Source organism: Ranitomeya imitator, chromosome 5, assembly GCF_032444005.1.
Source record: "Ranitomeya imitator isolate aRanImi1 chromosome 5, aRanImi1.pri, whole genome shotgun sequence".
Lineage (NCBI taxonomy): Eukaryota > Metazoa > Chordata > Amphibia > Anura > Dendrobatidae > Ranitomeya > Ranitomeya imitator.
The window spans coordinates 120,384,670-120,398,401 of NC_091286.1; the positions used below are offsets into that span (position 1 = coordinate 120,384,670).

General features: G+C 41.5%; 1 protein-coding gene across 1 annotated transcript in view; it reads right to left on the reverse strand.

Annotated features, from left to right (window-relative positions):
- The window catches only part of RASGRP3 (RAS guanyl releasing protein 3), a 168,886-nt gene extending 155,805 nt beyond the window's left edge, over nucleotides 1–13,081 (reverse strand). The window contains exon 1 of the mRNA XM_069769109.1: nucleotides 12,979–13,081. The gene's annotated coding sequence lies outside the window, so the exon portion shown is untranslated. The remainder of the gene's footprint in view (nucleotides 1–12,978) is intronic.
- Between the last annotated feature and the right edge of the window lie 651 nt (nucleotides 13,082–13,732).

The window sequence follows — 13,732 nt, forward strand, 5'->3', positions numbered from 1 at the left end:
AGCAGAGCGAAACCGCAAGGAATGCGGAAAGGAGCTGCAGCAAGAGGTTTCTGCAGCAGCAAAAGCTAAGCAGAGCGGAACCGCAAGCAATGCAGAGAGGAGCTGCAGCAAGAGGTCACTGCAGCAGCAGAGCAGAGTAGAACAGAGCAGAACCGCAGGAGTGCAGAGCAGAGGCAAAGCTGCAAGAGAGCGGAGCCCAGGCAAAGTCACAAGGGTTCCGAGCAGGCAGAGCCGCAAGAGTGCGGAGCATAAGCAGACTGAGAACACAAGGAAAGACACAGCAGGAAAGGAAGTCACAGACAAGGAGACAGAGATAGGACTAAGTTCAGAAAAGGTAATGGAACAAGACAAGGTACAAGAACAAAGACACAGGGACCAGGATATACAGCCTCCTGGAGGGCAGATACACAAGATCAAGGCAAGGAGAAAAGCCTCTAGAGCGGGAGTAACACAGAGCAAGGCCTGGCAACTCAGAAGCTAAACACAAACTGAGCTAACATATTGCATAGGCCCAGTCCACTGGGTGGAGCTGCACTAAATACTGGAGGCCTCTTGGTAATTGGTCAGGAACAGATTAGACAGGTGCACCTGATTCCTATAAGAACCAGAGAGTTCAGGCGCCACCCCCCTATGCACACAGCCAGGAAGCATGCAGAGAGTAGAGGCACCAAATATGGAGCTGGCAAGAAACAGAAACCACATCATGACCTGGAGCAGTGGGTAAGATAGTGTGAGAGATGAGAGGCCATGCCGTGATGCCAGTAGAGTTGTTACACTACACATGTAGTCAAAAGTTCTGTTTGGACACATTGCAGGGCTCGGAAGGGAAGAAGCAACATTTGGCATTTGTCAGCTTGGCTAGAACAAATTGCAGACACCCAGATGTGTTTCAGGCATTTTTTTTAAATGTGGATGTGAAAATAGAAATTACAATGTTATTTTGGTCCCAAATTTGTATTTTCATAATGAATAATAGAAGGAAATGGACCTCATAATTTGTTACACAATTTCTCCCAAATTACATACTGCTCCATATGTTGACAAAAACTTTTATATTTTTGCCGAATGAACCATTTTAGGGATTGTTTTTTGTGGGACGATTTGGCATTTTCAATTGTTCCATTCTTTTTTACATATTACTTTTTGAACGATTTTCATAAAATTTTTTGTCTTTCAGTATGACGAAAAAGCGACATTTTTGCCATGTTTTTTTATTATTTGTATGCGAAGTTCACCATACATAATAAATAACATAACAGTTGCATAGTTCGGGTCATTCCAGATGCCGTAATGCTAATCATGTGTACTTTTTTGTTTATCTGTCTTTTACCACAAAGACTGCATTTTTAGTGGCGAAACAGCTTTTTGTGATTTTTGCGTGCTTTATTTGTGTGTTTATTTACATACAGTGGGGCAAAAAAGTATTTAGTCAGTCAGCAATAGTGCAAGTTCCACCACTTAAAAAGATGAGAGGCGTCTGTAATTTACATCATAGGTAGACCTCAACTATGGGAGACAAACTGAGAAAAAAAAATCCAGAAAATCACATTGTCTGTTTTTTTAACATTTTTTTTGCATTTTATGATGGAAAATAAGTATTTGGTCAGAAACAAACAATCAAGATTTCTGGCTCTCACAGACCTGTAACTTCTTCTTTAAGAGTCTCCTCTATCCTCCACTCATTACCTGTAGTAATGGCACCTGTTTAAACTTGTTATCAGTATAAAAAGACACCTGTGCACACCCTCAAACAGTCTGACTCCAAACTCCACTATGGTGAAGACCAAAGAGCTGTCAAAGGACACCAGAAACAAAATTGTAGCCCTGCACCAGGCTGGAAAGACTGAATCTGCAATAGCCAACCAGCTTGGAGTGAAGAAATCAACAGTGGGAGCAATAATTAGAAAATGGAAGACATACAAGACCACTGATAATCTCCCTCGATCTGGGGCTCCATGCAAAATCCCACCCCGTGGGGTCAGAATGATCACAAGAACGGTGAGCAAAAATCCCAGAACCACGTGGGGGGACCTAGTGAATGAACTGCAGAGAGCTGGGACCAATGTAACAAGGCCTACCATAAGTAACACACTACGCCACCATGGACTCAGATCCTGCAGTGCCAGACGTGTCCCACTGCTTAAGCCAGTACATGTCCGGGCCCGTCTGAAGTTTGCTAGAGAGCATTTGGATGATCCAGAGGAGTTTTGGGAGAATGTCCTATGGTCTGATTAAACCAAACTGGAACTGTTTGGTAGAAACACAACTTGTCGTGTTTGGAGGAAAAAGAATACTGAGTTGCATCCATCAAACACCATACCTACTGTAAAGCATGGTGGTGCAAACATCATGCTTTGGGGCTGTTTCTCTGCAAAGGGGCCAGGACGACTGATCCGGGTACATGAAAGAATGAATGGGGCCATGTATCGTGAGATTTTGAGTGCAAACCTCCTTCCATCAGCAAGGGCATTGAAGATGAAACGTGGCTGGGTCTTTCAACATGACAATGATCCAAAGCACACAGCCAGGGCAACGAAGGAGTGGCTTCGTAAGAAGCATTTCAAGGTCCTGGAGTGACCTAGCCAGTCTCCAGATCTCAACCCTATAGAAAACCTTTGGAGGGAGTTGAATGTCCGTGTTGCCAAGCGAAAAGCCAAAAACATCACTGCTCTAGAGGAGATCTGCATGGAGGAATGGGCCAACATACCAACAACAGTGTGTGGCAACCTTGTGAAGACTTACAGAAAACGTTTGACCTCTGTCATTGCCAACAAAGGATATATTACAAAGTATTGAGATGAAATTTTGTTTCTGACCAAATACTTATTTTCCACCATAATATGCAAATAAAATGTTAAAAAAACAGACAATGTGATTTTCTGGATTTTTTTTTCTCAGTTTGTCTCCCATAGTTGAGGTCTACCTATGATGTAAATTACAGACGCCTCTCATCTTTTTAAGTGGTGGAACTTGCACTATTGCTGACTGACTAAATACTTTTTTGCCCCACTGTATTTCATTTCACTTTTTTAACTTTGTCACTTAGTCCCACTATGGGACATGAATATTGTTTACTTTGATCACTGGTCTCATGCACTGCAATACTCGTGTACAACAGTGCATGAGACCTGTCAATGTCTCACTGACTTTGCCTGTTAGACACTGCTTATGGCAGGATCTAACAGGCCACCATACTCTGTGATCATCAGATGACCTCAGGGTACCATGGCAACCAACAGTACACGTGATTACAATCGAGAGGGGGCAATGGTGTACATATCTAAAATGCGTTCTTATCCCCCTGTGAAAGGGTGCGATGTTCTCCTGTTTTTCAAAATGCATGATGCTGTAGATGCTGTGGGTCTTCATTTTGTTCCCATTGGTCTTTCTATAGTTCTATAAATTGTTTTTTTTTAATTCCATTTTATCCACACTTTAGAGCTGTGGTCCCCAACGTTTCTGACTTTGATAGCCACATTCAGCTCTGAGAGAAGGTCGCGAGCCACATCCAGCTCCTGTCCCACGTTCAGTAATGTCACTCATAGCAGCCATTACTGGTATAATGACAGCCAAAGCTTTTCCACTGAAATCACACCAAGGCAGCGCTGTTTTTTAATACTTTTGCTAGGGATCACATATGTGAGTGAACTACATCTAGACTCATAATCTTATAATCACTGATAGCCGTCTTCACCCGTTTTTAGCAGTGACTGCAATTGTGACCTGCCAAAATCACACAGTTGTTACTGTGTGAAGCGAAGGTACATTTTTTAAATATTCTGAATGCAAGTCTATGGAAATTCCAAACGAGGCCCTGTAGCCCTATTGAGAAAAGTGACTTCTGGAACATACAGTGACCCGGCTGCTTGCAAAAGCGGTTATGTGGTGCCGGAGTGACCGAAGCAGGGCTAAAAACAGATAAAGATGCCGATCGGTGAGTTTGTAACTACATGCATTACACTCCCGTACGTGATCCCTAGCAAAGGGATCGGGGAAAAAAAGTCCGGAGTGCTGCTTTAAGTTTAGAGTGAAATCCACAATAAACCCTCCTCAAGGAAGAGACAAGTCACTCCTATTTTCAGGTTTTCAATTTATGCTCAGAAAAAGCTCCAAATGTATATGGTATTAACAGCAATGAGGATTTTCCATTTAATTGACTACAAAGAGTATTCAAAGAGTATATAAAGTGAGTTTTTAGGAGGATTTTGGAGCACATTTGCCTCAATGGTCTCTTAAAAAAAACTCTGCATGAACTTTGCTTTGATCTATCTATGCAAAAAAATAAAAAAAGCTCTAGTGACAATATCTACAGTTATCCTCATGAATTACCTCAGTAAAATGTGCAATCACATGAAATACGCGCAGCTGAACCAATAAAACCTGGGCTACACCCAGACTTTTTGTAGTAATCTTTTTTTGTTTCTACAGATTAATCAAACATTAATAAGGGATTTCCAAGAGTTATAAAATCACTCACAATTGCCAGCGTGTGTAGTATTTAAAAATGAAATTGCCAGTCTGGAGATGACTCAATGTATTCTTTGGACAGCAAATGTTTTTTTTTATGTGGTGAGAACTCTAGGTGCAGCCCTAGCCCTAAACAAAATGGTTTCATGAGAAATGCAACGCTTACAATGGACCACTGTGTAATGGTTTTCTTCTGGCGTATCTACCTACAGCGTGGAAGATTTACTAAGGCAAATGTACAAGAATTCTGGTGAAAATCACCCCCCAAAACTGATATAAATACACATCATGCACCAGATTTAATGTTTTATAAACCTCTTATTTCCGTACAGACAGAGGCATATCTATAAGTGGAGGGCAGGCGGGAAATGATTTCAGCGAGGTTGGACACATCTCGTCAGAATGTGTCCAGAAGTATACAAATTGCATACTTTTGCTGACATGACCGCAAGGGAGAATCCACATCAAGTCACTGCAGACTTCCATCTCAAACCTGGACGTGCCCTTTCATTATAAAATGAAGCTTTTCAGCCAATCCTACCAGCGTGTAATATACTCACTGTCAGGATTCAGCTCTGCTTGCAGGTTCCAATAGTCATCAGATGGCCATTTCACTCATATGCGATTTCCAATCTTACTGTCATGTGACATCAAGCTTTTCTTCTTGGTTTTCTCAGTTTTTCACTGAACATTGAGAAAAGTGGGGGAAGCAGCTAGTTGGCATGTGACTAAATTCTTGCCCCGGGTGCCGGAAGACCTAAATACACCTCTGCCTACGAAGGTTGTTCAAAACATGTCAAAAAAGGGACATGACTAAGTAGTACCCTAAAATTTTGTTCAAGTAAAGAGAAGAATTAAATGGTAATCAAAATTAGACCTAAATAAGAGAAAACATGTATAACATGTCTTTAGCCCCATCCCACCTGGGCGATTTTTTTGTTATGGCTCTTCCCAGAGCCATAACTTTTTTATAATTTTTGTCAATATGACCATATGGGGCTTGCTTTTTGTGGGATGAGTTGTACTTTTGAATGACACCATTGATTTTACCACAGTGCCCTGGAAATGTAAAAAAGAATTCCAAATGTGGTGAAATTGCAAAACAAGTACAATTTCACAATCGTTTTTTTTTATTTACCATGTTCGCTATATGGTAAAACTGACCTGATAATATGATTCCCCAGGTCAGTTTTACTATATAAATAAATATTTTTTATTTAAAGGGAATCTGTCACCTTGTTTGGCAGATACGACTTACGACCATGACCTTTCAGGGCTTATCTACAGCATTCTATAATGCTGTAGATAAGTCCATGATCTGACGTGCAAGAGAAGAAAAATAACTTTTATTATACTCAACTGGGGGGCGGTCCGGTCTGATGGGTGTTGCAGGTCCTGGTCCGGCGCCTCCTATCTGGTCTGCGCACTGCAGGTTGTTGCCCTCCTACTGCCCCTCCACATCTCCTGGTGTACTGGCCTGTCTCCTAATTGCGCCTCCAGCCTGTGGACACTACGCTGACAGACACAGCAAACCTTGCCACAGCTCGCATTGATGTGCCATTATGGATGAGCTGTACTACCTGAGTCACTTGTGTGGGTTGTAGAGTCCGTCTCATGCTACCACTAGTGTGAAAGCACAACCACCATTAAAAAGTGACCAAAACATCAGCCAGAAAGCATTGGTACTGAGATGTGGTCTGTGGCCCCACCTGCAGAATCAATTCCTTATTGAGTGTGTCTTGATAATTGCCAATAATTTCCATCTGTTGTCTATTCCATTTGCACAACAGCATGTGAAATTGATTGTCAAACAGTGTTGCTTCCTAAGTGGACAGTTTGATTTCACAGGAGTTTAATTCACTTGGAGTTATATTCTGTTGTTTAAGGCTAGGATCACATTGCATTAGTGCAGTCCGTTCAACGCATACGTTAAATGGACTGCGCTAACGCAAGTGCCGACTTTGGCACAGCGCTAGCACAGATGGAGCATCTGCTAGCCCGTGTCTCGGGTCCGTCACTCAATGACGGCACACATTGTGGGCGTGCGCTAGCGATGCATCCGACATTGCAGTCTATGGCGGCGTTAACGGACTACGTCACACCATGTTATGTCACGGTGTAACTTAGTCCGTTAAACGTACCACCATAACGCAATGTGAACCCAGCCTAAGTGTTCCCTTTATTTTTTTGAGCAGTGTATATACAGTACAGTCCAAAAGTTTGGACACGCCTTCTCATTTAAAGATTTTTCTGTATTTTCATGACTATGAAAATTGTACATTCACACTGAAGGCATCAAAACTATGAATTAACACATGTGGAATTATATACTTAACAAAAAAGTGTGAAACAACTGAAAATATGTCTTATATTCTAGGTTCTTCAAAGTAGCCACCTTTTGCTTTGATGACTGCTTTGCACACTCTTGGCATTCTCTTGATGAGCTTCAAGAGGTAGTCACCGGGAATGGTCTTCTAACAATCTTGAACGAGTTCCCAGAGATGCTTAGCACTTGTTGGCTCTTTTGCCTTCACTCTGCGGTCCAGCTCGCCCCAAACCATCTCGATTGCGTTCAGGTCTGGTAACTGTGGAGGCCAGGTCATCTGGCGTAGCACCCCATCACTCTCCTTCTTGGTCAAATAGCCCTTTCACAGCCTGGAGGTGTGTTTGGGGTCATTGTCCTGTTGAAAAATAAATGATGGTCCAACTAAACGCAAACCGAATGGAATAGCATGCAGCTGCTAGATGCTGTGGTAGCCATGCTGGTTCAGTATGCCTTCAATTTTGAATAAATCCCCAACAGTGTCACCAGCAAAGCACCATCACAACTCCTCCTCCATGCTTCATGGTGGGAACCAGGCATGTAGAGTCCATCCGTTCACCTTTTCTGCGTCGCACAAAGACACGGTGGTTGGAACCAAAGATCTCAAATTTGGACTCATCAGACCAAAGCAAAGATTTCCACTGGTCTAATGTCCATTCCTTGTGTTCTTTAGCCCAAACAAGTCTCTTCTGCTTGTTGCCTGTCCTTAGCAGTGGTTTCCTAGCAGCTATTTTACCATGAAGACCTACTGCACAAAGTCTCCTCTTAACAGTTGTTGTAGAGATGTGTCTGCTGCTAGAACTCTGTGTGGCATTGACCTGGTCTCTAATCTGAGCTGCTGTTAACCTGCGATTTCTTCGGATAAACTTATCCTCAGAAGCAGAGGTGACTCTTGGTCTTCCTTTCCTGGGGCGGTCCTCATGTGAGCCAGTTTCTTTGTAGCACTTGATGGTTTTTGCCGCTGCACTTGGGGACACTTTCAAAGTTTGCCCAATTTTTATGACTGACTGATCTTCATTTCTTAAAGTAATGATGGCCACTTGCTTTTCTTTATTTAGCTGCTTTTTTCTTGCCATAATACAAATTCTAACAGTCAATTCAGTAGGACTATCAGCTGTGTATCCACCAGACTTCTGCACAACACAACTGATGGTCCCAAACCCATTTATAAGGCAATAAATCCCAATTATTAAACCTGACAGCGCACACCTATGAAGTGAAAACCATTCCCGGTGACTACCTCTTGAAGCTCATCAAGAGAATGCCAAGAGTGTGCAAAGCAGTCATCAAAGCAAAAGGTGGCTACTTTGAAGAACGTAGAATATAAGACATATTTTCAGTTGTTTCACACTTTTTTGCTAAGTATATAATTCCACATGTGTTAATTCATAGTTTTGATGCCTTCAGTGTGAATGTACAAGTTTTATAGTCATGAAAATGCAGAAAAATCTTAAATGAGAAGGTGTGTCCAAACTTTTGGTGCGCACTGAATTTGTCAACAGAAATTACATCTTGCTATTATCATACATACTGTACATATTTATATAAGTATGTCTTTATATATATATATATATATATATATATATATATATATATATATATGTATATATATATGCACTCTCGGACACAGACATAAAAGGGCCTCTGTGCAAGAGCAAAAGCTCAGAACAATAGACAATTGTACCTGTTTTGAATGTGAAAGTGGTTGCACCAATGGTATGTCAGCCCCTGTATATACAGTGGGGCAAAAAAGTATTTAGTCAGTCAGCAATAGTGCAAGTTCCACCACTTAAAAAGATGAGAGGCGTCTGTAATTTACATCATAGGTAGACCTCAACTATGGGAGACAAACTGAGAAAAAAAAATCCAGAAAATCACATTGTCTGTTTTTTTAACATTTTTTTTGCATTTTATGGTGGAAAATAAGTATTTGGTCAGAAACAAACAATCAAGATTTCTGGCTCTCACAGACCTGTAACTTCTTCTTTAAGAGTCTCCTCTTTCCTCCACTCATTACCTGTAGTAATGGCACCTGTTTAAACTTGTTATCAGTATAAAAAGACACCTGTGCACACCCTCAAACAGTCTGACTCCAAACTCCACTATGGTGAAGACCAAAGAGCTGTCAAAGGACACCAGAAACAAAATTGTAGCCCTGCACCAGGCTGGGAAGACTGAATCTGCAATAGCCAACCAGCTTGGAGTGAGGAAATCAACAGTGGGAGCAATAATTAGAAAATGGAAGACATACAAGACCACTGATAATCTCCCTCGATCTGGGGCTCCACGCAATATCCCACCCCGTGGGGTCAGAATGATCACAAGAACGGTGAGCAAAAATCCCAGAACCACACGGGGGGACCTAGTGAATGAACTGCAGAGAGCTGGGACCAATGTAACAAGGCCTACCATAAGTAACACACTACGCCACCATGGACTCAGATCCTGCAGTGCCAGACGTGTCCCACTGCTTAAGCCAGTACATGTCCGGGCTCGTCTGAAGTTTGCTAGAGAGCATTTGGATGATCCAGAGGAGTTTTGGGAGAATGTCCTATGGTCTGATGAAACCAAACTGGAACTGTTTGGTAGAAAAACAACTTGTCGTGTTTGGAGGAAAAAGAATACTGAGTTGCATCCATCAAACACCATACCTACTGTAAAGCATGGTGGTGGAAACATCATGCTTTGGGGCTGTTTCTCTGCAAAGGGGCCAGGACGACTCATCCGGGTACATGAAAGAATGAATGGGGCCATGTATCGTGAGATTTTGAGTGCAAACCTCCTTCCATCAGCAAGGGCATTGAAGATGAAACGTGGCTGGGTCTTTCAACATGACAATGATCCAAAGCACACCGCCAGGGCAACGAAGGAGTGGCTTCGTAAGAAGCATTTCAAGGTCCTGGAGTGGCCTAGCTAGTCTCCAGATCTCAACCCTATAGAAAACCTATGGAGGGAGTTGAAAGTCCGTGTTGCCAAGCGAAAAGCCAAAAACATCACTGCTCTAGAGGAGATCTGCATGGAGGAATGGGCCAACATACCAACAACAGTGTGTGGCAACCTTGTGAAGACTTACAGAAAACGTTTGACCTCTGTCATTGCCAACAAAGGATATATTACAAAGTATTGAGATGAAATTTTGTTTCTGACCAAATACTTATTTTCCACCATAATATGCAAATAAAATGTTAAAAAAACAGACAATGTGATTTTCTGGATTTTTTTTTCTCAGTTTGCCTCCCATAGTTGAGGTCTACCTATGATGTAAATTACAGACGCCTCTCATCTTTTTAAGTGGTGGAACTTGCACTATTGCTGACTGACTAAATACTTTTTTGCCCCACTGTATATCTACATACATATATATATATATATATGTATTTGTTTATATATATATATACACACACATATATATATACACAGTACATATACACAGAGAGAGAGATACGGTATATTTATATATATACAGGTCCTTCTCAAAAAATTAGCATATAGTGTTAAATTTCATTATTTACCATAATGTAATGATTACAATTAAACTTTCATATATTATAGATTCATTATCCACCAACTGAAATTTGTCAGGTCTTTTATTGTTTTAATACTGATGATTTTGGCATACAACTCCTGATAACCCAAAAAACCTGTCTCAATAAATTAGCATATTTCACCCATCCAATCAAATAAAAGTGTTTTTTAATAACAAACAAAAAAACAAACAAATAATAATGTTCAGTTATGCACTCAATACTTGGTCGGGAATCCTTTGGCAGAAATGACTGCTTCAATGCGGCGTGGCATGGAGGCAATCAGCCTGTGACACTGCTGAGATGTTATGGAGGCCCAGGATGCTTCAATAGCGGCCTTAAGCTCATCCAGAGTGTTGGGTCTTGCGTCTCTCAACTTTCTCTTCACAATATCCCACAGATTCTCTATGGGGTTCAGGTCAGGAGAGTTGGCAGGCCAATTGAGCACAGTAATACCATGGTCAGTAAACCATTTACCAGTGGTTTTGGCACTGTGAGCAGGTGCCAGGTCGTGCTGAAAAATGAAATCTTCATCTCCATAAAGCATTTCAGCCGATTGAAGCATGAAGTGCTCCAAAATCTCCTGATAGCTAGCTGCATTGACCCTGCCCTTGATGAAACACAGTGGACCAACACCAGCAGCTGACATGGCACCCCACACCATCACTGACTGTCGGTACTTGACACTGGACTTCAGGCATTTTGGCATTTCCTTCTCCCCAGTCTTCCTCCAGACTCTGGCACCTTGATTTCCGAATGACATGCAAAATTTGCTTTCATCAGAAAAAAGTACTTGGGACCACTTAGCAACAGTCCAGTGCTGCTTCTCTGTAGCTCAAAAGTGGCTTTACCTGGGGAATGCGGCACCTGTAGCCCATTTCCTGCACACGCCTGTGCACGGTGGCTCTGGATGTTTCCACATCAGACTCAGTCCACTGCTTCTTCAGGTTCCCCAAGGTCTGGAATCGGTCCTTCTCCACAATCTTCCTCAGGGTCCGGTCTCCTCTTTTCGTTGTACAGCGTTTTCTGCCACATTGTTTCCTTCCAACAGACTTACCATTGAGGTGCCTTGATACAGCACTCTGGGAACAGCCTATTTGTTGAGAAATTTCTTTCTGGGTCTTACCCTCTTGCTTGAGGGTGTCAATGATGGCCTTCTTGACATCTGTCAGGTCGCTAGTCTTACCCATGATGGGGGTTTTGAGTAATGAACCAGGCAGGGAGTTTATAAAAGCCTCAGGTATCTTTTGCGTGTGTTTAGAGTTAATTAGTTGATTCAGAAGATTAGGGTAATAGGTCGTTTAGAGAACCTTTTCTTGATATGCTAATTTATTGAGACAGGTTTTTTGGGTTATCAGGAGTTGTATGCCAAAATCATCATTATTAAAACAATAAAAGACCTGACAAATTTCAGTTGGTGGATAATGAATCTATAATATATGAAAGTTTAATTGTAATCATTACATTATGGTAAATAATGAAATTTAACACTATATGCTAATTTTTTGAGAAGGACCTGTATTGTGGTAGATCGGCTCACTTGGCTGTACACAGAGGTAGACACGGGAACCCTGTGGCTTTAAGAACTTCCTTTGGTTTATTATGGACAGCATTAATCAAGGTGTAGTAAAACAAATACAGACCTCTGGGCAAAACAGGGAAGCAAAACAGAATGGCAGCAGAAAACACAGTCCTTCTGAGAGTGGGGTTCCACCCGCTCACCGCTAGCAGAACACACACATGGTTCAGGTTGGTTCCAGCACAAATACTTCTTTGGAGTGTATCTCTACAGACAAGCAACCCTGCTGCCTTTGGAGGCCTTCCACTTAAGCCCCAGACCACACCCTGCAGTGGAGATAAGGCGGACATCCTCCAACCTGCTCAATGGATGTCCACATAATAGCCTGCCCTTTATGCAAATTAGCTTAACCCCTCACAACACTTAGTGGGCTGGAGGAAAAAGTATGGGTTTACACACATGTGACCATTTCTCTGCATGATGTCTTTGTTTATGTGTATGTGTAAATAATATAAATGTATTTTATGTATAAACATATGTATAAAAACTACACACTCACATTATACAACATTGAGAGGTTATTTCATACTGGGAATAAAAGCCACGCTTTGTGGAATGGCAGAGTTTTTGCAAGCACAATCATAAGACAGCCTCAAGCTCTTGGTATCCAGCATGATTAGCAGACAAAAAACTCATATGACTTGTTAAGAATGTCCACAGTGTTGTGAGCAGCCCAGAGGTATTGTGAGCCTTGCTAAGCCTGCTCCACACATCATACAGCATAGATCCCGCCATCCTGATGGAAGCCTGACATTAGCAGCAGTTGACATTAGCAGCAAAGATAAGGAAAAGTAAAAGTTTCTATAGCAAAGTTGTCAAACTGTGCTGGGATCTAAAATTAGCCCGAAAGTCGGCTAAAGATAGGTTGTGGTTGTGATCTGGAGAATTGCATCCTTTGTCACATTAACTAGTTCGCGACAAAAAACGTACACGCAGCAATTATGTAAAGCGCTTATCTGCTTATTCAGATTTCTTTCACTGTGGCTGCAATGTTCTGGGTGATCATAGGGACACAATAGGGAAAGGACAGAAAAGCATGCCACTATCACAGGACAGAACAACAGGAAAATGCCGGGGCTACTTACTGTTATTGTCAGTGCAGAGGTATTCCACACACATCCCTGCTTCTTGTGCACTTGCCAAGTGCTAATGTATGAACTGAGCAGCTGTTTCCTTTGAGCTTGTGCTGTGTCTTACCAAGTCACATGCTCCTCCTCTGGTAACGCTAGCTGCAGACTTTGCCAGGAGGTCAACATTTTCAGATTTTTTTTTTTTCTTTAAAGATTGTTTTATTTTTAGATGAGTATGACCTGAACGATGGCACAGCACATTAAATCCGCAACCACCGAAGAAAAGTGAGATAGAGGTTTACACTTACCGATGTATCAGGAGCCCTGATGTGTGAAGGCATGTGACTACTGCATTGGCAATATTATCATAGAGAGGGACTTCTCATTTTATTAGCTTAATGTTGAAATGATGCAGTTTACGTCATTGTGAAAACCCTGAATGATGTCGCAATAATGCAATGTATTCTCAAATCTGTTGTTTGCAAAAAGGATATAGTACATGGTAATTCTATTAGACCGAAGGAATGGGTAAAGATAAACTGGATAAACAGGATAAATAAGTTTAAATTAAGGAATTAAACTTGTTGTCGTGTCCTGATTTTTTTTTGCAAGTCTTGAATTACTGCATCACTAGCAAAGTGGAGTCTAAAATTACTGTATCACAGTCACAACAGATAGGTAGATCATAGATTTCTAGATAGACAAACAGACAGGTAGATAGATAGATAGATATATAGATAGATAGATCATAGTAGATAGATAGATAATA